The 27,772-nt window shown below is 41.2% G+C and overlaps 1 pseudogene across 1 annotated transcript; it reads left to right on the top strand.

Moving 5' to 3' along the window:
* On the top strand, nucleotides 1-26,480 carry LOC308336996 (beta-hexosaminidase subunit beta-like; annotated as a pseudogene). The gene is made up of 3 exons: nucleotides 1-918; nucleotides 25,703-25,819; nucleotides 26,364-26,480. The product of its transcript is annotated as a beta-hexosaminidase subunit beta-like (transcript).
* The last annotated feature ends 1,292 nt before the right edge of the window (nucleotides 26,481-27,772 follow it).

Genomic DNA, 27,772 nt, shown 5'->3' with positions numbered 1-27,772 from the left:
ATGGCTTTTAATAAGTTTAATGTTCTGCCCTGGCTGATGACCAGTCTTCCCCTTTTCAGAGCATCGCTTTTCTCAGGTCAAGCAACAAAGGAAGCTATTCTCTGTCTCATGTTTCTACACCAAATGATGTCCGTATGGTGATCTCATATGTCCCACTACAAGGGACCTGAGTCATACCAGAATTTGACAACCCTGGACATACACAGTCTTCAGAAGAAGTTCAGAAGACCTTGTGACTCCACATTACAATGGACCTAACCTGTCTGGGATGTTTAGAGCTATGAACCCTATTCTGAATTCAACTTAACAGCTTCCTATCTAAATTTTTCAAAGAAATTAGTACAGTGTTTCCAAATACTTCATTCGCTTGGGAGGAGATGAAGTGGAATTTAAATGTGGGGAGTCCAATCCAGAAATCCAATTATTTAATGAAGCAGAAAGGCTTTGGTGAAGATTTTAGACGACTAGAATCTTTCAACATTCAAAAGCTTGTGGGTCTTGTTTCAACCATGAACAGGGATCCATAGTCCAGCAAGAGGTTTTTTGATGATTGTGGGAAGCTTCAGCCAAGGACTTCAGCTCAAGTATGGAAAGAGCAAACGTATGGTGAGGAACAGGGCAAAATCACAATTCCTTGTGGTCCTTTCTGCTCCTTGATAATTAGATTTGGTTAGTTATGGACAAGACTAGAGAAATTCCTATAATGTGGGCTGTCTTGATTTTGGTGGTTCTCAAGAACAGAAAAAAATCATCATTGGTGGAGAAGCCTGTCTATGGGGAGAATTTGTGGATGCAACTTGCCTCGCTCTGAGATTATGGCCTTGGGCAAGTACCGTTGGTGAGAGACCCTGGAGTCAGGGGGACGTCAACGATAGAGACGATGCCTGGACCAGACTAACAGTTCACCTCTGCAGGATGGTCAGATGCGGAAGATCTGCAGAGCCTTTTTTTTTTTTTTTAAACTGGATATTGTAACCATGAGTACAAAATATAAAAATGAGCCCAAAGAAGAAAACAGGAGGGGACAAAGCCCACAGCAATCTGTACTACAATCAACTTGATTTTGAAATCATGTAATTAAGATTTTGTATTCTGTTTTTGAATCATTTAATGATTTAATGATTTTTAAAAAAAACCCACATGGAGTACAGCCCAAAAAAAGTGCTTGAAGAAAAATAAACAGTTATAAATACATTTCCTAGAGAAGCAGAGAAAATGAAATTAGCAGTGAAATCTAAAATCTAATAAAAGAACAACAGAAAAAACTTTCAAGAAGAAATAAATATTAAGGCAAAGCAGATGTTAATGGTATTTTTCTAAAAATTGTAGTTAATCAATATAACACAAATCTGATTCTTTTAAAAGATCTCCCAAATAGTCTACCCTTTAACAAGTGTGATGTCAAGAAAAATAAAGACGTAAAATAAAAATAAAGACCTCAGGTGCCATTTTTTTTTTTTTTTTTAGTAATTGCTCCAAAACCTCACAAAATCTCACATAGATTTCATGCGTTGTAAACTATTGCAGAGTGTTAACAATCTGATAAGCTCCCAAACTCACTTTTTGATGCTACTATCACACTAACAGAAAAGTCAGAAAACTACCCTCCTCCCCCTACCCCAGCATTTGGCCAACCTCGCCTTTGAACCTCTATGCAAAATCCTAAGTAAATTCAGCATTTTAAATCTGGCAGTGTATTAAGCCAGTGTTATATAATGATTAAGTAGCATTTATCCTTGCAAGGAATGCAAGGATGGTTTAGAATTTGGCCATTTATAGGTTATTTATGACAGCAACAGATTAAAGGAGTCAAACTCAGTAATCATCTCATGCATGCTAAAAAAATACCTGATAATTAAATTTAAGACTGATTTCTCCTGTGCTTAATAGAGAAATGTAAGATGCATTTTTATTAAATCCAGGTAGGATACAAAATGTCTGTTTTCCCCACTGTACTGCCAAAGCAGGAAGACAGGAAAAAGATACAAGAGGCATAAATATTGGAAAGAAGAGAGAAAAGTGTCTTTGCTTGAAGATAATACTGATTATCTGCTTTGAAGATCTCAAAGATTTCTCTGAAAAATGATCAAAACTATGAATAACATTCCTATAATTAAGGAAATAGAAAATAAAAATATGAACATCAATACCTTCTTATACTAGCAATAACCTATTTGAAAGTGGAATTTTAAAAAATTACATTCACGGTATGAACAACCATAGCAAGTATGTTAAAAGAATAAGTAAAACCAGAACTAAGCCTAATGCAATTTGTAAGCCTTAGTTGAAGAAATTAAAAATGAACTATTTACTGAAGGATATTAAATAATGCTTGAAAAATGTAGTTGTGTAATATTTCTGAATGACAAAACTCAATGTTGTAGAAATGTAAGCTTTTGACAAATTCATGTATAAGGTCAGTGCTTGCCAACTCGAAATCCCAACAAGGAATTATAAAAGGAAGTTGACAATCCAATCCTAAAATTCATATAAAAGTGAAAATGTAATAAAAGGAAGCAAGAGAGTTTTTACTTATTTATTTATTTAAAAATTTTTATTTATTTGACAGAGACACAGTGAGAGACACAGCAACAGACACAGCGAGATAGACACAAGCAGGGGGAGTGGGAGAGGGAGAATCAGGGCTCCAGCAGAGCAGGGAGCCAGAAGTGGGGCTCAATCCCATGACCGTGGGATCATGACTTGCACGAAAGTCAGATGCTTAATGACTGAACCACCCAGGAGCCCCACCATTGTAGTTTTTATATCTTTATTTAAATTTTTCATTTCCTGAAAACTAAGTTTCAGTTGGATTCAAGAGCTAAATGTAAAATCAAAATATCGAAATTATTAGAAAAGATTTAGGAGAATATAAGTGACTAAAATAAACTCCAGACTTTATTATTATTTAAATGGAAAAAGAAATCACAATATAATCCATAGGATGTATTTTATCAAAGTAGACAAAAATAGCTGGATAAAGAGCTAGAAGGATCCTTATCAATATGCTGAAAAGCTAAGAAGTCGTTACTTCTAGAAACCATCTAAGTGTTCATCAGGAAAAAAAAAAAGAAAGATCTCTAGGCCATGCTATTAGTTGAATTAAAAAGGCAGGTCACCGGGACACCTGGGTGGCTCAGTCAGTTAGGCGTTTGTCTCTGGCTCGTATCCTGATCCCGGGGTTCTGGGATGGAGTGCTTACTCAGTGGAGAGCCTGCTTCTCCCACTGCCTATCTCCCCACCCCCCGATAAATAAGTAAATAAATAAAATCTTTGTTTAAAAAAAGGGCAGGTCACCAGTAATATGTTTATGTACATATGTGCATGATTTTATAGTTATAGTGTAAAACCATAGGAGAAGCAATTTAAGGTAGAAGAAAGACTAGAATGACATTTAATAGTTTTTTTTTTTAAAGATTTCATTTATTTATTGACAGAGAGAGAGATCACAAGTAGGCAGAGAGGCAGGCAGAGAGAGAGGGGGAAGCAGGCTCGCCGCTGAGCAGAGAGCCCGATGTGGGGCTCGATCCCAGGACCCTGGGATCATGACCTGAGTGGAAGGCAGAGGCTTAACCCACTGAGCCACCCAGGCGCCCCTGACATTTAATAGTTTTTAAGGAGTGGTAGCATCTTAGGACGGGGCTGGGGAAGGGGTATGGGCAGTGATTTGGGTCCTTTGCTGTTCAGCCCTTCCACAGAAAACAGAACTTTCTGTATGAGGGAAATGTTCTGTTGTCTGTGCTATCCCAGGAGCCCCTAGTGACATGTAGCTATGGAGCCCTCGAAATGTGGCTAGTGTGATGGGGGAAATGAATCTTTCCTTTTACTAATGTTTAAAACTGAAATAGCCATGTATGACTAGTGGCTAATGTGTTGGAGACTGAAGCTCGATATACCTTTATATTGTTTGAAAAAAAAAACTTTAATTTTTTTTAACAATAAAAATGTCTACCTCTGTTATGGTTTAGCTTATGCTGGGATGACACACTGCCCTTAAAAAAAAAATCTGTGACTTAACAAATGCTGATTTGTCTCTCCTATCTCGCGTGCTCATCAGGAGCTGGTGGGCTCTCCTCCATGCCTTGTCATCCTAGGGCCCAGGCTGCACTGGTCACCATGGTAAGAGGAAGGAGATGGTACCGGGTCTCACAGAGGCCATTTAAAGCTTTCCTCCTGGAAGGAATTAACACACATCCCTTTATGAATTTCACTGGTCAAAGCGAGTCTCATGGCCACCCCAAGTCCAAGAGGGTAGGGGAATACAAACAGACCCTGTTCCCAGAGAGAGGTGAATTTGCGTGCTGCCCTAATGTCTCCCTCATTAGCATCATTCCCCCCCCCCCTTTTTAAAAAATTTTATTTATTTATTTGAGAGAGAGATGACAAGTAGGCAGAGAGGCAGGCAGAGAGAGAGAGGGGGAAGCAGGCTCCCCGCTGAGTAGAGAGCCCGATGCGGGGCTCGATCCCAGGATCCTGAGATCATGACCCGGGCGGAAGGCAGAGGCTCAACCCACTGAGCCACCCAGGCGCCCCTCCCTTTTTAATTAAGAATGGAAGAAGGAAAAGCCAGGTGAGAAAACTGGAGCTTAGACCTCTATGGTAACATTCATGAACGCTTAATCGGTGTTTGAAAGTTACTCACCTATCCAATTCCCTTTGTAAGTAAAACACACTCATCTTCAGAGCGCCTGGTGGCTCAGGTGGTTAAGCGTCTGATTCGATTTCGGCTCAGGTCATGATCTCGGCGTCGTGAGATCGAGCCCCCTATGGGTCTCCATCCTTAGCTTGGAGCCTGCTTAAGATTCTCTCTCTCCTCCCTCTGCCCCTCCCAACTTGTGTGGCCTCTCTCCAAAAAGAAAAAAACAAACAAATGAAAAAAAAAAGAAGACCCCGCAGTCATCTTCATTTGTGTAATTGGAGAACTTAGCATATACAGAAAACATAGGTTGTTGCTTCTCGAGCTATTTTGGTCGACTACCTGGGGAAATATTTCAGTAGGATTTAGCAGTTCTCATCTCATAAAGCATTCAGGCTGATACTGAACACACATCTGTTTTTTCCCAAATAATAATTTATTTTGAGAAAATACACCAATTACTGATAATACTCTGATTAATGATATTTCTGCCACAATGTGCATGTGTCTTCTAGTAATATGATAGTGTACAATTTTGATGGCATCTGGAAAATTGGTTGAAGTGAGAATTTGCTGCTCATTTCCACTCTTCAGTGACTGCAAATGAAAGCAATACCGTATAAGAAAGTATAAAATACTTATTGGAAAAAATGTGAAGGTAAATGAGCCAGGAATTTGGGCCACACTAACTCTAAAGAATGAGTCTCTGGGTCCCTGTAAGAACGGATTTTGCTTACTATGCGCAGGGTTGAGTCTTATAAGAAGCTAATATGTGGGGGGAAAATCCATTTTATCTATGGAGCCTTACTTTGTCTTGTTGGAGTCTAGGCATTGATGGGAGACTATGTTACTGACTATTCTATTCAGAACTTCTAGAAAAGGGACATTGTGCTTTATCGGTGACTGCTTCCTGCATCTGTCTAGTCTCAGCACGTTGCCTAGCCTGGGCCAATCCTAAATTCACCTGGTGATATTATTCAAGGATCCTTTGTGCTGTTGAGCAGTGCTTGAAATTCAGTGTGTTTCAAACCAGACCTACACCAGAGCGCTTAGCCCTTTCAATGGGAAGGAGTTAACTGAAGGCGGTGAAGCCCGCTGAATGGAAGTCCTAAGGACACAGCCGTACTCAGACAGTGTTAGGTGCATGGAGCTTGTTGCCATAAGAAATACCATCCCTGGGGCGCCTGGGTGGCTCAGTGGGTTAAAGCCGTGGGCTTCGGCTCAGGTCATGATCCCAGCGTCCTGGGATCGAGCCCCGCGTTGGGCTCTCGCTCCGCGGAGAGCCTGCTTCCTCCCTTCTCTCTCTGCCTGCCTCTCTGCCTACTTGTGATCTGTCAGGTGAATAAATAAAATCTAAAAAAAAAAAAAAAAAGAAATACCATCCCTTGGAAGAACCGTGGCCATCTCAGTAAGAGGAATCTGGGAAAGGCCTCCTTAGAGGGCTTACGCTTGTGCTAAATCCTCTAAGGAGGATTCAAGAAATCGGGGGCTCTTCTGGCTTGCCTGTTACCAAGGAGCCGTGACAATTTGGTGACTGGGTATTTTAAAGTGATGTTTATTTAGGAGACAGGAGGATTAAAGCAAGGCTTGAGTGGTCAGTGGTAAAGAAGCAGCAGTCACTCACGCTGATCGTAAGAGAGGAATGTTCAATCATTTCTGTGGTTGTGGATTGGCCTTGTCCGAGCATAGACCATATATATTTCTTTTTTGGTCAGCTTTACTTATCATCAGTTGAGAATATCAGCCTCCAGTAGGGCTGTTTTTCGTGGGCGCATGGCTGCCTCCATGTTTAGGAGCTGCCCCTCATCTCCTGTATTTAATTCGTTCAGTAGATTGAATTTCAAAGAAAGGTATTTGGAGAAAAGAGGACATTTACCAGATCTCAGTAAGGTGTAATAGGGCTTCTGGTAGAGGACAAGTATAGACAAGGAACCTGAACCAGGCAACTATTCAATTGTATAAATGAGTTGACTGTTTCTAGATGAGGGCCAGTACATGCTAATCATCACAAGTTGGGGCCTGATCATGACTTGTACACACCTGGAAGAGGAATGTGGTGATTGCAGAAATGGCCCCAGTTCCTTCCTCTTCCCCACATCCTTACGCTTTGCCTTGGCCTTATCATAGTATATACCCACCCCTTTTGACTTCGGACTTGGCGTGTGATTTGCTTTGGCCAGTGGAATTTTCAGCAGATGTAATACAAGCAGAAAAGACTTCTTTGAGGAAACGAATTAAAACCATGATCTGAAAAATGAGAAGGGATCAGCTAGGCAGAGGAAGGGGGCAGGCATGGGAAGCATGAGCTTTCCAGGAAGAAGGAAGAGTAAGAGATCCAGAATAGGAGAGCACAGCATTCAGTGGAGAGGGAGTGCATTGAGACTGACGGGAAAGGCAGGGCCTAGAAAACACTCATCTTCCACCAGCTGCGTGACAGATTTGGGGATTTCTCCTAACGGTAATGGAAAGCTATGGAAAAGGTTTAACCTGGGAATGACACGATCTAATTTACTTTCGTGAAAGATTGCTTTGGTCGCAGAGTTGTTATTATAATTAGAGATAGAGTTTGGGACAAATGAGTCCTAGCATTTTCCTATCTTTGTCAGGATGCCATGCAATTCAGATTGGTTCTCTCATTTGTTCTATTAAAATCAATGACTTTGTTTAGGCAAAGTGGCTTCTGGACATTATCCCAGAGAGGGGTTAGAAGGGTTCTTCATAATATTCTAAATTTACTAAATGAAAATTAGAGAGTGACCAAGAGGATTGATTTTGGGGTGAGCCAACAGTCCTTGGTGGCACTGGGCCAAGCAAAGGAGGGCCATTAGACTGGGCTTAGAAGGTTATGGCTGTGGGTAATGAAGGGCTGCCATTTTCTTAGAGTGGTGACTCATTGTGGAAATGAGGTTGATAAGAATACATGGAATTTTTCTATATGAGAACTAAAGAGCACAACCATTTCCAGCATAGCCTCTCTCTAATTACTCAGATTTGGGTATCATCTGGAGGTACACTTTGAGGCTATGTCATATGTTAGAACATCAGATGCTCTCATTTAGAAACTCAAGAGGGCTGATATCACATAGCCTTTCATAAGAACACACAATTAAGACAAGAGTGAGATCAGATGACATGAAGTCTCAGAAACTTGAAGTCCTGAGAACAGGAAATAAAATTACAGGAAGAAATTTGGCTTGCGTTTTAAAGTTGGCTTATTTGTTTTTTAAAACAAAAGAGTTGAGAAATATTCCCAAAAGAGGCTTGCAGATCGCTGATTTTACTGACTACTTAAGTTTTGGGGCCTGGTTTATCTTTATAACCTGATGTAGCCATGTTTTTATTTCCAGAATGAATGACTTACAAAGGGAACTTTGGTGGCACCAAAGTCCTCTGCAGGCTGAAATGTTACAAAATTGTTAGGAAAGCTCATTTTTAGGAAGTGGAATTGTGCAAGCATAAATTGTATTAAATGTTGACAGAGGTTTTAAGAGTTTCTCAAGTTTCACCCTGTTGACATTTTGGGCTAGATAACTCTTTGTTCTGTGGGTCCTTGGATGTTCAATACCATCTCTGGCCTCCACCCACTAGATGTCAGTTGCAATCCCCCCACATGCCAGGAGTGACAAATACAGATGTCTTCAGGCATTACAAATGATCCCCGTGGTGCCAAATCACCCCAGGCTGAAAATTGCTGGGTTAGATACTATCTGTTTTTGAAAAAAAGGCTTCTTAATATCTTGTTCTGTGGTTTCCATCATGGCTGAAGCTGTATGAGTGAGCACAGAGGTCAAATATCAGAGGTGCTTGTCGCAGTTTTGGAAAATGTGCTGCTGGCCTCTGATAAGGGAGAGAGAATTTTAAAAATGTGTGTGTGTGTGTGTGTGTGTGTGTGTGTGAGAGAGAGAGAGAGAGAGACCCTCAAGATCTACTTTTTTGAATATTTGTTTATTTGAGAGAGACAGAGATAGTGACAGAAGCGCGAGTGGGGAAGAAAGGAGAAGCAGACTCCCCGCTGAGCAGGGAGCCTCATATGGGGCTCGATCCCAGGACCCTGGGATCATGACCTGAGCTGAAGGCAGACGTCTAACCGACTGAGCCACCCAGGCGCCCCAAGATCTACTTTTTAAAGAGTTTGCCAAGGTCTCATGATTCAATGTATTTTGTCCATGTGACAGAGCATGAAAAAATAAATATTCATTGGATGAAATATTCATTAAAGTCAAGTTTGCTTTTTCTATTTACCTTTAGATATTAGCATAGGAATTGAGAAATGCTGTGGATCACCAGGATGAAGGGCTGCTGACTGAGGTCACGCGATTATGTTTAAGAGCATGTAAGAAGGGCCAAATAAAACTGGTGACTACAAACAAGTGATAAAGGAAATTGAGAAGATGGTTTTAGAAATGAGTTTCATTTAAAGAATTACTGGAATATGAAATGCAGAACGAGGCTCCTTAGAGAAATAGCTGAAGTCACCAAGCGTCAAGTAATTTGAAATTGGGAAGGGATGACTCATAGCATGTCTTCGGAGAATTTGTCTAGCCCTGAGATACTGATGGGACGATTAGCCCAGAGAAATTAATGAGATCAGTGTTTGTGTCACCAAGTTATCACAAACAGCTAAAGATGAAAATGGAGAACACGAGGAGTGAAACCCCCAGGTGCCAATAACTCTGTAAGGGGCTAACATGGAGTCATCCTCCTCTCGCTGGAGGAGGCCCAGCCTCCCCACCTGTGGCTAATACTGGATGCAGGAGGAATGATAGCAGAAGCACACATGGGATTCTGGGAAGCATAACAGAAGGATTCTGATGTCCTGCACACAACGGCCATCTGGGAGAGCTTGGCTGGCAGAAAGGGCATCGATCTAAGGCCTTTCTTTTCCTCTCTCCAAGAGCTCTGGGATCCATTCATTTAATTCCAATCCCCCTTCCATGTCTTCTATCATCTCTTACCTGGGTTTCTGTCTTCTGACTGCTCAATCCATGTTCTGCCTGCAGCCGTAGGATGATTCTAAGAAACGAATCCGCTCATGTCACTCCCATCCCCATCTCCGCCTTCCCCCCTTTAGTGACTTGTCACCCCCTCCAAAGCAAGCCAACCTCCCCCAGGGCAATTACAATTCTTCAATTCTGGTCTGTGGTCCTTTATCAAGACCTGTATCTCCCCACCACCCCTATGCTCTCTCCACACTGAAACACATTTCAGCCGAATCCTGCTCCACATCCTACGTCATAAGGAAAATGCAAATTACAGTGGCAATGAGCTACCACTACCCACCGGTTAGAACCGCCAAAATCGGGATGCTGACAGCACCAACTGCTGGTGCGGATGGGAGCGTCAGGAGCTCCCCTTCATTGTGGGTGGAATGCAAAATGGTATAGTCGCTTTGGAAGGCAGTTTCTTGGTTTTCTACAAAACTAAACATGCTCTTATCATCTGATTCAGTAGTTGCACTCCTTGGTCTTTACCCAAAAGAGTTGAAAACTTCTATCTTCGCAAAACCCTTGCACATGGATGTTTATAGTAGCTTTCCTTGTAGTTGCCAAAACTTGGAAGCAATCAAGATGTCCCCCAGTAAGCGAATAGATAAATAAACTAGGGCCCATCGGGGCAGTGGAATACAGGCACACCTTGGGGATACCGCAGGTTTGGTTCTAGACTACTACGGTAATGCAATTTTCACCATAAATGGAGTCAAGTGAATTTTTTGGTTTCCCAGTGCATAGCAAAGTTGTGTTTATACTACAGTGTAGTCTACTAAATGTGAAATGGCATTATATCTTAAAAAAAAAAAAAACCTCCAAGGTACATACCTTAATTAAAAAAATGCTTTGTTGTGGGGCGCCTGAGTGGCTCATTTGGTTAAGCATCTGCCTTTGGCTCACGTCATGATCTTGGAGGTCTGGGGATCGAGCCCCATGTTGGGCTCCTTGCTCAGTGGAGAGTCTGTTTCTCCCTCTCCCTCTGCCCCTCTCCCCTGCTTGTGCACGCTCTCTCTCTCTTTCTCAAATAAATAAATAAAATCTTTAAAAAATGCTTTGTTGCTAAAAACTGCTAACCGCTCATCTGAGCTTTCAGCCAGTCATAATCTTTTTGCTGGTAGAGGGTCTTGCCTCAATGTTGAGGGCTACTGACTGATCGGGGCGCTGGTTGCTGAAGGTTGGGGCGGCTATGGCAACTTCTTAAAATAAGATGACAATGAAGTTTGCCACACTGATTGTTTCTTTCAAGAAAGATGTATCTATGGTGTGTGATGTTGTTTGATAGCATCTTACCCACAGTAGAATTGGAATTTCTTTCCAAATTGGAGTCGGTCCTCTCAGACCCTGCCGCTGCTAAATCACTAAATCACTGATTTAGTCCCATCTTCAGGCTCCAGTTCTGATTCTAGTTCTGTTGCTACTTCCACCCCGTCTGGAGTCAGAACACACATAGCATGTATTGATTAAGCTTGCCATCTTAAATAGGTGCGATTCATAGGGCCCCTGAACAATTACAGTAGTAACTTCAAAGATCACCGATCACAGATCCCCATGACAAGTAGAATAACCCTGAAAAGGTTTGAAAGAGTGCAGGGATCACCAAAACATGGCACAGAGGCAGGAAGCGAGCAAATGCTATTGGAGAAATGGCACCGACAGGTCTGATGCAGGGTTGCCACAAACCTTCCATTTGTAAAAAAAAAAAATGCAGTATCTGCAAAGCGCTATGAAGTGAAGCACAATAGAGTGAGGGCTGCCTAGACTTTCATTTTTCCCCATTTTACAGATGAGAATACTAAGGCTCAGAAGCCAGGGTGGACCTTGTCCTGGGTCTAGAACTAGAATTAGGGCTACCCAATAGTGATCGTCCAATTGCTCTTAGACGTTGAGTGCTAAAATGATCTGCTGAACTTAAGGGCTCAGCTTTGTCCATATGGTACCAGCTTATCCTCCAGTCTATGGCATGAGTCAGTTACAAAGATTTAAGGAAGGAACTGTACTTGAACTAAGTCTTAAAAACCAGGGGATATTACGCTAAGCAAAATGAATCAGACCGAGAAAGACAAATATATGATTTCACTCATAACGTAGAATTTAAGAAGCAAAACGGATGAATATAGGGGAAAAGAAGGAAAAATAAGATAAAAACACAGAAAGGCAAACCATAAGAGACTTTAAAAAAAAGATTTTATTTATTTATTTGAGAGACAAAGCATGAGCAGGGGGAGGGGCAGAGGGAAAGAGAGAAGCAGGCTCCCCGCTGAGCAGGGAGCCCAATGATGCGGGGCTTGATCCCAGGACCCTACAATCATGACCTGAGCCGAAGACAGGGGTTTAACTGACTGAGCCACCCAGGTGCCCCGCCATCAGAGTCTTCATGATGTAAAACAAACTGAGGATTGCTGGAGGGAAGTGGTTGAGGGGGTGGGCTAAATGAATGACGGGCATTAAGGACGGCACTTTATGTAATGAGCACTGGGTGTTATATGTAAGTGAGTAATCACTAAATTCTACTCCTGAAAACAGTACTACACTAGATATTAACCACCTTGAATGTAAATTAAAAAACAAACAACCAAAAGTCCAGGGGCTAGCTAAGATTTGAACTAACATAAAAAACAAGGAAGGGCCATGCAAGCGAAGAGAAGTAACATATGGAAAATTAGGAACATTAATACCTGACCAGTGGCTTATGTATTAACCTCAAAATGTGATTCACCAGCTTTTTGTTTTAAAGGAATAATGGCCCCAGATTTTCATTGCCTATCCTAGCAGATCTGATCAGTTACCAGCTTGCTAAGAAACTTCTAAAATCCCCTTCCTCCGTGAGACACAAATTTCAGACATGTTGAGACATGGGGTACTGTAAATGGTTAAAGGCAGAGATAATCAAACCCAAGACTGGGTCCTGTTTTGAACTTTTCCAGGGAAAACAATGGAAGCCTTCACATGGAATCTATTCAATAAATATGGTCTGAAAGTTGAGATGAAATTAGCATGTTAATGTCATCCATGATGTGATCAGTCTGATCAGTTAGAGCACCTTGTGAAGAATCACCCATAAAAATACTAAAATAAGCTTTGCACGAGATGGGAGTATCGTGACATCTGTTTTCAAAATTACTCTGCTGTAGTTGTTGAACCTCATTATAGATGGTAAAAATTGTTTTCTTTCACCTGGGATAAGAGTGTGTGCTTTTAAATAGCATCACTCGAGAAATGAAGAGTAGCAAATCCATGCTAATTGCGCCGTCGTGTCACGCCTGCCGTAAAGAGAGGATCCTTGCCAATGATTTGTATCACTAAGGATGGTTCTGGCTACAGGCAGTGATAAGGCTCACATCAGATTGACTTAGGGAGTTAATGTAAGAGCACGTGCAACAGGGTGTCCAGAAGTAGGCCGAGCTTCAGGGAGTCAATAGCGCCATTAGGGATGGGAATTCTTTTGATTTCTCCCCTCTGAGGCTCTGCAATTTGCAAAAATGAGAGAAAAAGAGCATTTCCTCTTGAGCCTGTGGGGTCGGCCTCATCCAAAGGCCTGTTCCTGTGGTTGCTGGATGCTCTGGTAAGAGCTGGATGACCGTGGGTGGCCAATCTGCCTCCCACCCACCCTCCTTTGGCTCTATCAAGTGAGGGGAGGCCCCTCCTGGGTCTCTCTTAGAACTGAGGGAGCTTTTTCTCAGATGCCCTCAGCAAGGCTCTCCTAACTAGCATCTCTCTCTTTGGTCCAAACTGGCTTAGGCCTGCCCAGATCTGAACTTATGACCAGCAAGAGGGATGGAATTTCCATGGTTGGCTCCAGAGGGGGTAGGGGGAAGGAGAACGAATTCTGGAGAATTCCCCACAATATCCACCATACTGTACTATCTTTCAACTCAATGTTAAACCTTCGTGGGACAGTAAGGAAGACCTCTCTTGAAAATGGCAGTAATCCCCAGAAGCAGGATTTAATTTAGCCACCAAACTGGTCTCCTTGGATGTGTGGCAAACCATCAAAGTTAGAAGTGGGACTACCCACCATCGTAGTCCCAAAGATTTTGTGGCAATATAGGCCACGCTCAGAGAAGTAGTCCCTTCAGCAAACTCCCCTAGGTCTGTTCCCTGATCTCAGTATCCCTTTGCTCTGACATTTGCAAAAAGAAGGGAGTAGTTTCTTCTTAAAACTGGGCCCCATGGTTCATGAACTTTCTCTCTATTCCAGTGTCCAACAACACCACATCGTTTACGTTTACCGCCGTGGTCCACTCTGTTCAGGTATACAACTAAGTTTAGGATAACTCTGGAAAAATGTGGGTTCAAAATAATAACTGCTTACTGGTTGGTTGCTGTACGGTTAAGCTAATTTACGTGTGTAGTCCTGATTGGGCCACAGTTATACATCCTTAGGCCCATGCCTCTCCCCCTTTCACGTACATATGAATGACCATGATCTTGTTGGAGCCCAAATTCTGGTACAGTGAATCCTCAGAAAGGATTATGTGAATGTCAGAGCAAGGAGAGCTCCAAGAGGGCATGGTAAGATGATGGTACACAAGGACAAGGGTGGGAAGAACAAAATAAACTTCGAGGGAGGTTGCCTTGCAGTCGTGTATGTAATTCCTAGAGAAGGTGGGAGACTGAAGCGGGGGGATTGGGTTGGCTCTCTGTGGTCCCTGAGACTTAGCACAGCCTTCCCTGCTGCCCACACATGCCTCCGTCGGCCAGATACCTCAGGTATCTACGTTGCTTTGACTTTTTCCGCTCTTGTGTTTCCGGGTTCTAGATCTCATATTGAGTAATATACTGATTCACAGTACTGCAGCTAGACAGCTTGCCAGATCCTTCGCCCAGTTTCCCAGCTGGACACCTGACCTCAATTCATGGCCCTTGTCAACTTGCTTATGAAGGTACCAGCCAAGCACCGGTGGTCCCATGAAGAATGATACCCTCTGCTCCTCTGTCTTCTGGTGTGACGTTCTTCATCACATACCTGACCTCAGCCTCTGGAGACCCCATAGGACCAGGTTTGGATGACCAAACCAGAGCGCACAGCCCTCTCCAAGATCTTCAGTGTATCTTTTCCACTCTCCATTTGAGACGCATCCACACGGGCATGATGTTCATGCGCTCTAGAGGGAATCTCTGTCACCTCAGTGCTCTTTGCTGGAGGGGCCTTCAGAACCATTTGAGTAGATTCTTGCTTCCCCATTAGACTGGAGTTAGGAAGAGTGATTGGCAGAGAATGATTCTATTTCTCTCATCTAGTTCAGCGCCTTTTCCAAAATAAGCATTTCCGTTTAAGCGTTGCTGGAAACCATTCATCCAGTTTCTGCTTGAACTCCTCTGAGGCAACCCATTCCTTTTTTTTTTTTTGACAGCTCTATATTTTAGAAGTTCTGTATTCTTAGCTGGGAACTGGCATCACTGTATCTCTTCCTCACTTTGGCTCTAGTACTATTTTTTTTTTTATTCCTCTTCTACTAGGAAAGCCTTCAAAAAGTTAAAGGCAGTTACCAATTTCCCTAAGGTTTCTCTTTTCCTCATAAAACACGATGGGTTCCTTTAGCAATTCCAAATATAACATGATTTCTATACTTCATTATCTGTAACTCTTGCTTGTGTCTCTTTTACCATTACCCATCTCAATACTGCCCAGGACTTTACCCAGTAAAATGTAAACATTAGGACCACCTTTTTTTTTTTTTTTAAAGATTTTATTTATTTATTTGACAGACAGAGATCACCAGTAGGCAGAGAGGCAGACAGAGAGAGGAGGAAGCAGGCTCCCCACTGAGCAGAGAGCCAGATGTGGGGCTCGATCCCAGGACCCTGGGATCATGACCTGAGCCGAAGGCAGAGGCTTTAACCCACTGAGCCACCCAGGCGCCCCCACCTTTTTTTTTTTTTTTTTTAAAGACCATCTCTTTTGATGTGAGTACTAGATACTAACCCAGAATAAGAATCACTTCATGCTTGCTTGCTTGTTTAAGCAGCCCATTCACCACACAGACTTTAATGGCATTTGGGCCAATTAGAACATCTAGAACATCTAAAAACATCCTGGTTTTTTCTTTTTCTTTTTCTTTTTTCTTTCCTTTCCTCTCCTCTCCTCTTCTCTTCCCTTCCCTTCTCTTTTCTTCTCCTCTATCTCCTTCCGTCCTTCCTTCCTTTTTCTTAAAAAGGAGCAGCTATTAAATAAGCCATTTCTCATCTCAGGATATGGTTGACATAGTACAAAAAGCATGGTCCTTAGAGTCAGAAGACACGCATCCAAGCTCTGGCTCTCACCACTTACCAACCTCGAACAAGTCACTGTCCTCTGTGGGCCTCCATTTTCTCACCTGGAAAACAGGACTCTACAGAAGTTCTGCCTTACCTAACAGATTGGGTTCTTTGGAAAATCAGGCAATACATATCAGACACTTTTCTTGATTGAAAACATGATATAAATTTTAGTAAATCTCGGGCATGATTCCATGCCTGTGTTATTGCATTCATTAGGCCAGCACCTATTCTGTTACCCCGTTCATCCAATCCTATTTAATTCTTGAAGATATTAAGTCTGAATTAATGCATTAAGATAGTTCCTGAGTTCAGAAAGACAAAGTGAGTGAATACGTTTTGAACATAAGTTTTAACCCTGGGTTTATTTGAAACCAGTTTCAAGATGATCACTCTCCTTTTAAAGTCCATTTTGGTTTTTATGCTTGTACTTTGAGAAGAATTTAAGGCAAAAAGAGAAATAAGTGTCAGAAAAGAATCTGTGAACAAAAGTTGGTGTTTTGTGCGCCATCTCTGTTGTTGTGTTTTTACATGTCTAACATGTAGAACATTGCAGATGGAGTTGAAATCCCCTTTGTCCTCCTTTCTGGTCCCGTCTCCCATCCTCTTCAGACTCGACCGCCGGCACAGAGAAGTATGCACCTGCCCGGTCCGTGTTTCCATGTTTGACCACACAGATAGACATCCGTGAACAACATATAGTAGTGCTCTGTGTGTTTAAAATGACACAGAGGTTATTGTACTATGTGTATCACATGGCAAATTGCTCTGTTTACTCAGTGGTACGTTTTAGAGCTCTATCTGTTGTTGAAACATACAGTTCACGTATTCATGCTAGGCAACGTATTCAATCTATGCACGTAGCATGCTCCATTTATAAATTCCTCTACTGACCAATAACTAGGGTGTTGCCCAGTTGTTTTGTAGTTAAACGGATGCTACAATGCACATTATTCTAGAACTCTCCTGATGTTTCTGTGGCAGACTTTTCTCTGGGGTTGATCCCTCAAAGTGGAACTCTGGAGTTCCAGGCCATGCACATTTTTAATGATAATAAATGCTGTCAGATTGGTCTCCAGAATGGTTATATCCACTTCACTTCTACCAGCAGTGATGAAAGTTACTTTCACCCTACATCATTTCCAACCCTTTGTATTTATGGGTTTGAAGTAGCATCTCATCTTAATTTCTGACTGTGAGGGTTTCTAAATTCTATTTATTAGGCATTTATGTTTCTTGTTTTGTAAGTTGCCTGTTCCCATATGAATTCTTTCCCATATGCTGCTGTACCAGATCGCTGTAAGTAAAGGCAGTGGCTTAAAACAACACAAACGTATTATCTTCTTTTTCTGAAGGTCAGAAGTCTAAAAGGGCTGTCACTGGATTAAAATCAAGGTGATGGCAGGGCCGCACTTCTAGAAGCTTTGGAGAAGAGTCCGTTTCCTTGCTGTCCTGTGTCTTGCAGAATGTTTAGCAGCACTCCTGACCTCTGTCCACTAGAGCCTTAGACATCGCAAATGTCCTCAGGGGACAGAATCAGCCCTGGTTGAGAAGCACTCAACTAGAGCTTTATACTCTGAATTAGTATTCTTCTTCTCCTATGATACTAACTGAAGGTTCTGCCAAAGGGAGAGCCAGGTACAAAGATGGGAAAGAGAGATCCCCTATTATCTGGCAGTTAGAGTCGTATAGATAAATTAGACAAGTATCCATAAGACTTTAAATCTTAGTAAAATGAGATAACCTGCCACAAGAAGGTTTAACAAAAATGAAAACAAATATGTTTATTCTAGATCAGTTTATATTTCAGAACATGAGTGGAGATATCTCTAGTTAATAATATGCTTAGAAATAAGACTTCTGTCTATGTTTATTAGGTTACTTATAGATGAACATCGTTTCAACTTTCACACATACAAATGAAGTGAAGACCTCTTTTACATTTTAATCTACTTTCATTTTATATTAAAAAGAAACCATAATCACATATTGTGGATAGTGGATGAAAATAGGTTCTTTCAGATTTCACTGTGAACCTGAAAATTAGCTGAGAAAATAATTATGGTGTGACCAATTTCCATATAATTATAGCATACTTCTATAATCTCTATAATTTTTCCTTTTTAAAACGCCCAGGGTCTCATCAGGTTTATATTATTAAATTGCCCTAAAGATCCAAGACACTTGCAGTTAGAATTCTGGGTTTCTGTCCATTTATCTCCTTCCACACTTGAGTATATCTGAAGAACCTAGATCATGTCTCCCAAATAAATCTTTCCTTTCTTGGTCCAACGGATTTAACTTTTTTTTTTTTTTAATATTTATCCATTTATTTGAGAGAGAGAGAGCACAAGCAGGGAAGAGAGGGCAGAGGGAGAAGCAGACTCCCAACCCAACAGGGAGCCCAACGTGGGGCTCGATCCCAGGACCCTGAGATCATGACCCAAGCCCAAGGCAGATGCCCAACCAACTGAGCCAACCAGATGCCCCAACATTTTATGATTGTAGGATATGTCCAGATAGGCCAAGGTCAGTGTAATTACACACACAATTCACGAACCCTTTTGCCATTCCTGTTGATCGTGAAGATCCAAATTAACCCTGAGGAATAGGAGAAGCAGGGTCTCAGAGTGGCAAGAGGAGACATGGTGAGTAATGCCATGTCTTGAACATGGCTGGAAGGAACTGAGAGCTGGAGGAAGAGGGCTGGGAGGAGTCGCAGGCCTTGCCAGCAGCTCCCGCTCTTCTCAGTTTCCACTCCTGGAAAATGAGGGAAGAAAGACCATGCAAAGGTGTGGATTCCATACTGTTTGGCTACATGCCCAGACTTGCAGGAGGACAGGAGGCCAGACTGCAAACCCACCCCGATGTACCTTTTCTGAGAATCAGAGAGACCCGTATGTTGGGAGAGGATGAAGTTGGGGAGAGCAGACCTCTCTGGGGAGAGCTTTTAGTTTTTCAATTCACAAAGGGTAAAGGAGCCTTTCTACAATGTTAGTTCCAACATTAGAATTTAAGCACATTCCACTGGCAGAAAGTATAACTCTTACAAGGGCCATTTATAGCAGCCTACTCAGAGCAATCATGTTTAATTCATTTTAAATATTAATAATGTCTGATTTTGCTAAGGCCTTCTGCCCAAGTTTCCTTGCCTGATGAAACTACCCAATTTTAGGGTCCACAGGGACAATTAAGATACAGTGTGTTGAATGCTGCAAGAAGGTTACATGTAGAGAGCAGGAAGAACAGAAACCGTGATGCATCAGAGAAGATTGAAATATACATAAATTTTTATTCTGGATTATCTTAATGTTATCATATAACTTGCTTATAATTTATATTACATTTTTTAAAAGATTTTATTTATTTATTTGACAGATAGAGATCGCAAGTAGGCAGAGAGGCAGGCAGAGAGAGAGGAGGAAGCAGGCTCCCCGCTGAGCAGAGAGCCTGATGTGGGGCTCGATCCCAGAACTCTGGGATCATGACCTGAGCCGGAGGCAGAGGCTTTAACCCACTGAGCCACCCAGGTGCCCCTATATTACATTTTTAAAAAGATTTTATTCATGTATTTATTTGAGAGACAGAGAGAGAGGAAGCATGAGCCAGGAGAGGGAGAGAAGGGGAGAGCAAAGGAGGAGGGAGAATCTCAAGCAGATTCCTCGCTGAGCGCAGAACCCAGTGCGGAACTCGATCTCAGGACCTGAGATCATGACCTGAGCTGAAATCAAGAGCTGGATGCTTGACTGACTGAGCCACTCCGGTGCTCCTATATTGCAGTTTTAAATAGACATTGGTTTTAATTTTTACTCTTTTGTGTATGTGCTACAAAACTTTTTATTAAGTTTCTTATTTTAATTCCGGTATTGTTAACATGCAGTGTTATATTAGTTTCAGGCATATAATACAGTGATTCAGCAATTCAATACATTTCTCAGTGCTCATCATGACAGGTGTACCCTTTTATCCCCATCACCTATTAGACTTTAGGTTTGTTTGTTTGTTTGTTTTTTTAGACTTTACTTTGAGAGCAATTTTAGGTTCACAGAAAAATTGAGCAGTGGGTACAGAGATTTCCCATAACCCCCCTGGCCCACACATGCACAGCCTCCCCCATTAGCAACACCCCCCACCAGAGTGGGACATTCGTTAGGGTTGATGAACCTACACTGATACATCATTATTGCCCAGAGTCCGTAATTTACATTACAGTTCAACTTTGCTTTTGGACATATGCCTAATGAAATATGTCTATCATTACAGTATCATACAGAGTATTTTCAATGCTGTAAAAATCCTCTGTGCTCTACCCATTCATCCCTCTTTCCCTTCTATCCCCTAGCAACCGCTGATCTTTTCATGGTCTCCATAGTTTTGCCTTTTCCAGAATGTCAGGTAGTTGGAATCATACAGTATGCAGTCTTTTCAGATTGGTTTCTTTCACTTAGTAACGTGCATTGAGGGTTCCACCATGCCTTTTCACAGCTTGAGAGTTCATTTCCTTTAGTGCTGATGTCTAACTCAAAAGGTCGTTATGAGGATGAAATGACATAATCCAAATAAGGTCTTAATCCAGTGCCAAGCATATGGAGAATGTTCGGTAAAAGTTGTTATAATTATAGTTTACATGTAAGATTTTAGTGAGCTGAGATATATATATATATATATATATATATATATATATATATATATATACACTCGTGGGGTTGAGGGATTCTGTATTTTATTTACACACTGCATATATATACATATACTAATTTTGCTTATTAAAAAAGGAAAATCTGTATTTTATCTCCTTGGCTCAGCTCAGGCTCTGGGTTTCATTTTAACGACAGCAACTTCTCTTTAATCAGATGATTTGGAATCTTCACAATAGAAAAGAGGCTCTTTTACTGATGTGGGCATCTTAAAATACATATGCATATACATATAAAATCAAGATTCATAAGTGACAACGAACCCCTGAATTTTCTTTGAGATTTTGAGTAGCAGTGAGAGTTCATGCAACAAATACCAAGCATCTGTTGCTGAGAGGGCATGGCATGACGCCTGGACAACTGTGGGAAGGAGGAGACTGGGAAAACCAGTCAGTTCTATAAAGAAATGTTTCATGGGTTGTATAAGCAAAGTAGCTCGTATTAGAGGCAGAAACTACCGTCTTTCCAGATAAATGAGGATCAATGACACCCCACATTTACCTTCAGTGTATATTTTGCCTCACATGAATATCCTCCCTGGTTTCTGGATTATTCTTCTGAAAAAAAAACCAGAATACTGGCTGCAGTCCAAACTGAAAAATTTGGATATGAATCCTGGCTCCACCACTTACTCCATGAGTGACCTTGGGAAACTCATTTGACTTCTCACTACTCATTTTTTTTTTTCAGCACCATTTGTCAGCGAAAGGGAGTAAATGGTCTTTATTGGCTAGTATTACACATTAAAGGGCATTTAACCCAATTGCTAGTTTTGCCCATTGTTTTTGCTTTTGCTTTGGAAGGACTTTTTGGGTAACCAAGTCTGCTGAATGCCTTCCTCAGTTAACGACTGTGGGAAATTCTATTAGTATTCAGGAACGACAGCACGATTCACCAATTCCTTCAATTACTCTCAGTTATTTTCCTAAATGTAATAAGGGAGAATAGAGGCCATCCGGGAAGTTACCCAGTATTTCTCAAAAATGATTCGACCGAAGTGTTCATTTCTTGTAGAGCACATCTGAGATGAATCTGGGGGGAGACACACGCTTGCGCGTTTATCAACGTTCACCAGGCAAGTGCTCACAATGAAGATGACAGATGTGAGCTGAGTCACTTAGCCAACTCTTGCCACTCTTTCTTTGTTATGAACGAGATAACGCATGCAGAAGCCTTTGGAAATTCTAATACCCTGTGTATAAAGAAAACATAGGAGAAATTTTATTATTGTGGAGTGGATAAAATAAAGCACATGGATTTTGTTTTTTGGAAAAAACCCTGTATATCAAAAAATACCACAAATATAAGGCGAACAAGAAAAAAATTAGTTGCAACACACATCAGAAGAACTCATTTATTTCCCTGCTCTATAAATTGGTCATGTAAATTAGCATGAAAAGACCAACAATTCAATAGAAACTGGTCAAAGGTCACAGAGTTAGCTCATGGAAGATGAAGAACAAAGGTCTTATAAATAAACAAAAGGACAAGGTTTTGCTCCTAGTTAAGAAAATGAAAAGAAAACAACAATTACCATTTTTGACCTCTTGTACTGGCACACAATTTTAGATCACACCAAGTTGGTGTAGGTTTGGGAAAACAGGAAGACCCTTGGGGCATTCTCTTTGGAGGTCAGTGTGTTAGTTTCTCCCCAACCAACAATTCCTTGTATAGGAATTTGTTTTCCATATATATATATATACACACACACACACACAGAGAAAACTAGATATTTGAGATTATTTGCTGCAGCATGGTTTATAACAGTATGTGGCTGAAAATAAGCCTCACCATCCATCAGGGGGGACTAGTGAAAATCTGTTATGGGACAGCTGTACAATGGCAAATTTTGTAGTCGATTACATGTCTGACTCTTGCTTTGGCTCAGGTCAGGATCTCATTATCTCAGGGTGGTGAGATGAGCCCCGTGTCAGGCTCCATGCTCAGTGCAGAGTCGGCTTGGGATTCTCTCTCTCCCTCTGCCTCCTCCCCCTGCTCACGTGTTCTCTCTCTCTGTCTCTCAAAATAAAATCTTTAAAAACAAAACAAGACAGCATATAGGGACTAACGGGACTAAGACATTTCAACTAAATGCAGTGTGTGGACTTTGAATCCTTATGATGGATCGACTTTAAAAGTTCATTTATGGAAAGGGGAACCCTCCTACACGGTTGGTGGGAATGCAAGCTGGTGCAGCCACTGTGGAAAACAGTATGGAGGTTCCTCAAAAAGTTGAAAATATTGGGACGCCTGGGTGGCTCAGTTGGTTAAGCGGCTGCTTTCGGCTCAGGTCATGATCCCAGCGTCCTGGGATCAAGTCCCACATCGGGCTCCTTCCTCTGCGGGGAGCCTGCTTCTCCCTCTGCCACTCTGTCTGCCTGTGCTCACTCTCTCTCTCTCTCTCTCTCTGACAAATAAATAAATAAAATCTTTAAAAAAAAAAAAGTTGAAAATAGAGCTACCCTACGACCCAGCAATCGCACTACTGAATATTTACCCCAAAGATACAAATGTAGTGATCCGAAGGGGCACATGTGCCCCAATGTTTATAGCAGCAGTGTGCACAATAGCCCAACTATGGAAAGAGCCCAGATGTCCATCAACAGCTGAATGGATAAAGAAGATGTCGTTTATATATACAATGGAATACTATGCAGCCATCAAAAGAAGTAAAATCTTGCCATTTGCAATGATGTGGATGGAACTAGAGAGTATTATGCTAAGCGAAATAAGTCAATGAGAGAAAGACAATTATCATATGATCTCACTGATATGAGGAATTTGAGAAACAAGACAGAGGATCATAGGGGAAGGGAGGGAAAAATGAAACAAGATGAAGCTAGAGAGGGAGACAAACCATAAGAGACTCTTAATCTTAGGAAACAAACTGAGGGGTGCTGGAGGGGAGGGGGCGTGGAAGGGATGGGGGACTGGGTGATGGACAGGACCTGCAACTATGAAAAACAAAACAAAACGAAACACCCCCATCAAAGCGGAAACGTGTTTAAATTCTTAGAATGGTTTCTTACTTTACATTAACCATCAATTTAATGTTTTCTCCTAAAAATGATACATTAGAGTGCTGTGAATTGTTTAAGACTGATGAATCACAGACCTCTACCCCTGAAACAAATAATACATTATATGTTACTAACAAAAGGTGCATTTATAAGTTATTGGGGGACATTTGAACACTAATTGGAAATTCTGATAATACTAAATAATAATTATTTTTTTAAGTTTGGTAATGATGTTCAAGTTATATTTAAAGAAGAGTCTTTATATTTCAGAGTAGCCTAATAAACATTCTGGAGGAAGTAATCTGGTGTTTGGGATTTCCTTCATAATCATCTATAGATTATGAAGGTAATAATATATTCATCTCCGGGCAGGAAGGAGACCACAGATGAGACAAGATTGGCCCCGAGTTTAAGACAAATGTATGGGCTGATGGGTACACGGGGTTTCAATATACTCTTGTTTTGCTACTTGAGTGCTTCACTAATACAAGTCAAAACTGAAAGGTAAAACCTGAAGCCAAAAATGTTCAAATCAAAAGCTAAAAATTAAACAGAAACTAAAAATGAAAAAGCAAAGTGGATACTTGTCAGTGTACTAATCTAACAAGTAATCTGCCCAGAAAAATTCTGGAAAGAAAGCCTGTTGCTGTTTTCCTTCTTGGAAAGGCTAATGGAGGCCTAAGATATTTACTTTTCAGTATTTCAATAACGTTTTAAAACAAAGCTATAAAAACACAGTGCTGTACAAATATTCAATCTCCTATTAGAAATAATGTATGCTGCAGTTAAGTCCAAACGAGCGAAGGTTCTCAGCAGGGCTCTCCAATTAGCACATTTATTAATTTCAGGTCCTGCTCAGACTTCTACTGATGCTGTTTTAATTAAAGTCTTCAGCCTACTTGCAGTCATTTAGTATTTGGTAGAAAATGTTAATGTAGTTAACTCTATTCTTTTATATTTATGTATCATTAAATATAAATATAATTAAAATATATATTGATGTATCTTTAATTAAAATATATAATTAAATCTGAAGGCTTGATCTCATTCATTAAACATTTATTGAAATACATATAAATTTTTCAAATAAACAGAAAAAAAATAGAAAGAAATATAATGGACATCCATCATTTGATTTTTTCCTGTATTTGCTTCATCTATTTGTCTAAAGTATTTTCAAGTAGCTGAAAGATGTTTTGACAGCTCACCCTTAAATAGCTCAGTATGCATCTCTCAGCTGTGTCCAGTCTCCTAATAAACCCATTAAAGGCATTCTTCATTTCTGTTACAGTGTTTTTGAGTTGCAGCATTTCTTTTTGGTTCTTAGGATTTCCATCTCTGCTTACATTGCCCATCTGTTCGAGCATGATGTCTGTCCATTAGAGCCCGTAGCATATTAATCACAGTTGTTTTGAATTCCCGGTCTGATAATTCCAATATCCCAGCCATGTCTGTTTCTGTTCCTTGCTCTGTCTCTTCAGACTGAAGACAGTTTTTTGTCCCTTAGTATGCGTTCTTAGGTTTTCTCAATAGCCAGACACAATGTACTGGGTAAAAGAAACTGATAAAAACAAGCCTTTAGTAATTTGGTGATACAGTGTGGTGGTGGCGAAGTATTTTATAGTCTTAGGATTAGGGTTTTTTTCTTTCCCCCTCAAATGGCTGTAGAATTTATTTACTTGATCAATAATGGTCCTGGCAGAAATTAGTTCTAGGATTAGGTCTTAATATTTAGGGAGCCTGTGCCTGTAGACTGTGAATTTCACAAGTCTTTCTCAGTTTCCCCTAACTCCCAGGTGGAACAGGATGGCTAGAGTGGGCTGGATATAGTAGGGTGTTTCCCTTGCCACAGGCCATTTGGGTTCCTGTTAAGTGACTTGTCCGGAGGGTAGACCTTTGTTAAGAAAAACAGAGCACTCCTGTGTATTTCAAAATGGTTCCTTTCCTCCTCTCCCTGTTGGAAGCACGGTGGGATTTTTCTCCAGAATTTCCTGTGGGATCCTGGTCTAGCTCCTGGAGTTAAACCTCACCAGTGTGAGGGCCCTTCTGTGACTGGGTCCCCCGGACTTGCTAACTCTCGGATTTGTACGCTCTGGCCTCTAGCGGCTGGTCAATTACAGTTGGTCAATTACAGTTGGTCAATTACAGTTGGTCAATTACAGTTCCGCTTTTCCTGCTCCGACCCTGGTTCCGGAGGCTGCAGCTTCTGTTTCTGCTCCGGTGAGTGGTGACTCTCTTTATTGGCCTGTTTCTCCAATTTGGGGATTTGCCCTGTGACCTTACTTTCTCACAGATCTAAGAAGAGTTGGTTTTGCAGTTTGTTCACTTTTTCACTTGTTGTTAGAATGGATTGGTGACTTTCAGGCTCCTTATAAACGGGACGAGAAACTGCCAAGTCCCATTTCTCTCTGTCTCTCTCTCTCTTTTTTCCTCCATCGACTTGAAGAGGGCCCCATTGGAGATTTAGGGATTATTCCCCTAAGGAGACAGAAAGAATCGCCCACTGACCGCACTCACTGGTTCTTTCCAGGTTTCCCGCCGCCTGGAACTGGCGGCTCTCCCTCCCCTTAGCAGATGCTGCTTCACACGGTCTCAGTGGCCCACAAGCCTGTTGGATGCTCTCAGCAGAGGCACCCAGTGATTCAGTACTTATTGACCGCTTGGCCTGACTCCAGGATTCCCAGATTCCCGCTGCTCGCGAGGCCACTCATGAAGGGGAGTCCCTTTTTTGTAATTTCACCCATGTGTACACATCCTACTGTAGAACTCTCGGCTTATGCGTTCCAGCGTATATTGTGAGAAGATTGTTGGTGTTTGTCCAAAGCTTGGGCTGATTCATAGGGTCGAACCTGATGCTGCGCTTCAGATGATAGTTCCGTAATAGTTCCCACTTACAGGACTTGTTCACCTTATACCTCGTGGGATCATTTCGCTTGTCCCGCTGTGCCCTGTACTTGCTCTAATATGGGAAGTTGGAGCTTCCGGCTTGGTTCACTGCACATTAGACATTTATTGGGCAGAATACTTCATAAGTGATGGTGTGTTTCCTACCGCATCACCTCAGGGGGCTCATACGGTCTGATTGTCCCATTATTATTTGAAAATGCTGATTGATCACTGGGTTAAAGTGGTGACAGCCCGATCCCTTGTAAAGTTACATTCCCCCCCTGGCAAGCAGCTTGTAATCTCTGGGGTAATTCTTTGATACCATGTGATTATCCAATTCCCCATTAACATTTTACCTAATGGCTTTAACATCTGTGGTTAATCCTTGCCCTAACGAAGGACTACGTAAGAGGCTACCGATTGGTGGTTTTTCACATCAATCATTCCTTCTACGTTCATCAGCTGTTATTCTCCTTTGAGAAAGAGCTTCCTCGCCAGCTGTGTCAATTTGATTACACGGAGACATAGTTCCTTTTGCAGACCAGGATAAATGTCTTCTTCAATTCAAATTCCAAAGTAAGGAGGAGGTGTAGTAATCTCTGTCAGTGATGGCAAATGTGTGTTTTGTTGCTATTTTCTTTGGGCACACTCGTGGATTTTAATATAGTTAATGCATTTCAGTCAGCAATAGTCACATATTTTCCGGAAGGCATGTGATTTTCATTTATTGCAGGAGAGATTGATAAATATGCCAGCTAATTTTGATGAGAATATTATGAAAATTAGTTTGCATTCAACTATATATCTTTATTCTATTGTTCAATTTTTAGCCCCAAATCCGGTTAGTTTTTGAGTACTTCCTTACTTTCTACCTCAACAGGCCATCCCGTGTTCACCTACCGTTTCCCGTATCCCATATCTAGACACCACTCTTTCTCTAAAAAGTACTGCTTCTTTTTAGTATTTAATGGCCTTTAGGAATCATAGTTTCTGGTATGTCATTGTTTCCAGGTGCTATCAGCACACGGCCTTAGCACACACACATGCAATGAGTTTACATTGATTTTCACAGCATTCAGTTATTTGGTTTTATACTTAGGACTCTTTTACACTGAAAGATCTTGGATTCTATTATTTATTTATTTTATTCTTTAATATATAAAAATGGTTTCAAAATAGTAATACAGTATGACCACTAACCATAAAGCTACTGAATACAATATAAGATTTTTTTTTCTTTTCTTATGTATCACCGAAGGATGCAAACCAAAATGATGTGTTTTAGAG

This window comes from Martes martes (assembly GCF_963455335.1).
Source record: "Martes martes genome assembly, chromosome: X".
In the NCBI taxonomy this organism is placed as follows: Eukaryota; Metazoa; Chordata; class Mammalia; order Carnivora; family Mustelidae; genus Martes; species Martes martes.
Note: the sequence above shows the minus strand (reverse complement) of the source record. Positions and strands in the feature narration are given on the sequence as shown.